The following is a 2,835-nucleotide window of genomic DNA, read 5'->3' on the forward strand; positions in this document are numbered from 1 at the left end:
TTTAATAAAGTTATGATCTTACCACTTGTAAGTGTTATTAAGAATTAGTGTTTATGTATAGTTTTCGTTAATGGTCCAAAAGTCTAGAGTAGTTGGGTCATTACATCTTCCAACAATGCATAGGTCTAATTAGCACTCTTCCCCATGAATGCTTCTCCTGCTGCAGCATCTATGATGGTGCGTGTAATATTGCACAACCCATTATAAACATTGTGGAACAACATCCACTTCTCAATGCCGCGATGGGGACATTTTCTCAACAATTCTTTAAACCTCTCCCATGCGTCATATAATGATTCCCCATCATTCTAGAAGAATTATTGATCTCTCCTCTCAACCTTACAGCCTTTGATGGAGGAAAGAACTTTGCGAGAAACTTTTGTGCTAACTCCTCCCAATTGTTAATAGAGTTGGCCTGCAGAGAGTTTAACCAACTCTTGGCTCTTTTCCTCACTGAAAATGGGAACAACCTCAATCTGATATCATCGTCACTCACCCCATTCATTTTGAAAGTTGCACACAACTCCAGGAAATTAGCTATGTGCATGTTTGGATCCTCTGTAGGTAATCCACCAAACTGAAAAGTGGACTGGACCATTTATAGTATCGCCGTCTTGATCTCAAATTTGTTAGCAGCAACTGTCGGGTGTCTGATGCCTGAACGCACTCCCGTAACAGTTGGGAGTACATAATCTCTTAAACTTCTAGCCCCTTGTTCAGCAGGGACCTCAGCAGCCACTGCTCCTTCAACATTGTTGGCAGCATTATTTATTAAATTCCCTTGGGTTGCAACCATCCTTGCCTCCAACCTCTTATTCTTTCAGTTCTGTCTACAAGTTCTCTCAATCTCAGGATTCACCGGTAATATCCTTGTTGTTTTACCTCGTCGCATAAACCAAAACTACATGTGATAAGAGGATTCAAACACAAACCAAGTTCGAATTCTAAAAAGAAAAAATAGCCAAATTAGAACAAAAATGAATTATTTTGATATCAATAAAACAATCACCGGCAACGACACCAAAAATTTGTTTCGATAATTATGATGTGCAAGTATACACAACCGTAGACAAGTAATAATAAAGATAAGTAGAGCATCGTCCCATAGAGATTGTTTATTAACTACCAATAATTGATTTCCTAATTCTATTTGGCGAATAAATTCTAGGTTCAAGAATATCAAGAACAGAAACAAGAATAAACAAAACTAACAATTAGCTAATAACATATACAAACAAAAGCAAAACTAATTCAATGGATGAAAACCTAGGGTATTTAATTTCATCATCTATCCACTTTATTACTTCATCAATACAATTTCACTATTCTTTCTCTTATTGTGATAGCGGATTTACTAATACAATCCATATTTCTTATAGGATATATAAATCTCTCAACCTATATGTGAATCTTCTATATCTCTGTGATAAATTCCAACATAAGGCAAGCATTAAGAATATAGATCCTAAGAGCTACACAAACTATATAGGTACTCTCGTCCTATATCAAAATCTATGTCTATTCAACTATAGCATATTTAACTCTCACCTCTTAGATTTTGAATCAAATTCATAAGTAATGCAAATAACGACATCAAATTACTCATATTCATTAAGCACAAATTGAATAGATCACAATAAAGAATAAGAAATCATAAAAATTGTATTAACTAATAATTAAGTATCAAGAGACTACATTAAAACCCTAGAAAATATAATTAGTTCATAATTAAATCCATAACATCCATTGATTTAGAAAATAACATAGAAAAAGAAATTAAAGAAGATAAGAAGAATAACTCTTGATGAATTCCCCAATCATGATCTCCAAGTTCCTCTTGTTATCTTGCGTCCAGTAGTACTTTGAATCGCTCATAATTTTGCTTTTATAATAACCCTAGTGATTCCCTGCAAAAAGACCATCTTGCCCTAATAAAAATGCAATTTCCATAGGTTGTACGGACTCAAGCACCGCGGTCCAGCATTCAAGCATCGCGGCCCTAACACGATAGCCCAAGTCGAGGACCCTCTGACTTCGTTGGCGCCACGACCCAGCATTCTTGCACCGCGACTCAACATTGAAGCGTCGCAGCCCTTCTGTTTCCATAATTCAGCATTCTCTCTCACTTTGCATGTGTCGCGGCTCTACTTCAAGAGTCGTAGCTCAAAATAGCTCCATCTTAAAAATCAACATTTTAAGCTTTGTTTTGACCCTCGATCTCTTCTAAAGTGCCCCGACAGGAGCAAAAACCATTTAGCGCAAGAAATCCACCATTCATCTTCGAATTAGCCCTTGGTTATACCACATCCACACCAACCCTTGAATAATCACTAAAACCTGAAAACAACATAAAAATTATGCACCAAAACAACATAAAAGATTAAAAACACACCCTTAAAACCTACTCTAAAAAAATACTACAATAGACCTAACAAAAATATATAATAGATTATATAAAAAAATATTCTTATTGATGTTATAAATATTAAAAATAAAGATAAAACATTTTTTACCATTAAAAATATAAAAAGGAGAAACTACACTAATTGGTATTGTTTACCGAGTTTTTCGAAAACTAGAAATATATCAAGAAGCAAGAGCTAAAAAGAAAGAATTAGAGATGAACAATCAGAGTTTTTGCGTGGTTGGGGCGTTAATGAGCCTTAGTCCACGAGTCAGTTGTATTAGGCCTTAGAGAGCTTTTGACAATGGAGTTTTCTACAAGTTTTAGCAAAGTAATTGCTTACAAAAGAAAATATGGATCCCTACTACAATGCACAAGTGGCCCTATTTATAGGCAATCAAGTGCAATGGGCTAGGGCCGGACTAATCCGG

The 2,835-nt window shown here is 35.4% G+C and overlaps 1 non-coding gene across 1 annotated transcript; it reads left to right on the forward strand.

The window, feature by feature from the left end:
- Positions 1-234: 234 nt before the first annotated feature.
- On the forward strand, positions 235-340 carry LOC133813750 (small nucleolar RNA R71). Its single transcript, XR_009884750.1, has one exon. It is a non-coding gene; the product is annotated as a small nucleolar RNA R71 (small nucleolar RNA).
- Positions 341-2,835: the final 2,495 nt, after the last annotated feature.

This window comes from Humulus lupulus, chromosome 1, assembly GCF_963169125.1.
Source record: "Humulus lupulus chromosome 1, drHumLupu1.1, whole genome shotgun sequence".
Classification (NCBI taxonomy): Eukaryota; Viridiplantae; Streptophyta; class Magnoliopsida; order Rosales; family Cannabaceae; genus Humulus; species Humulus lupulus.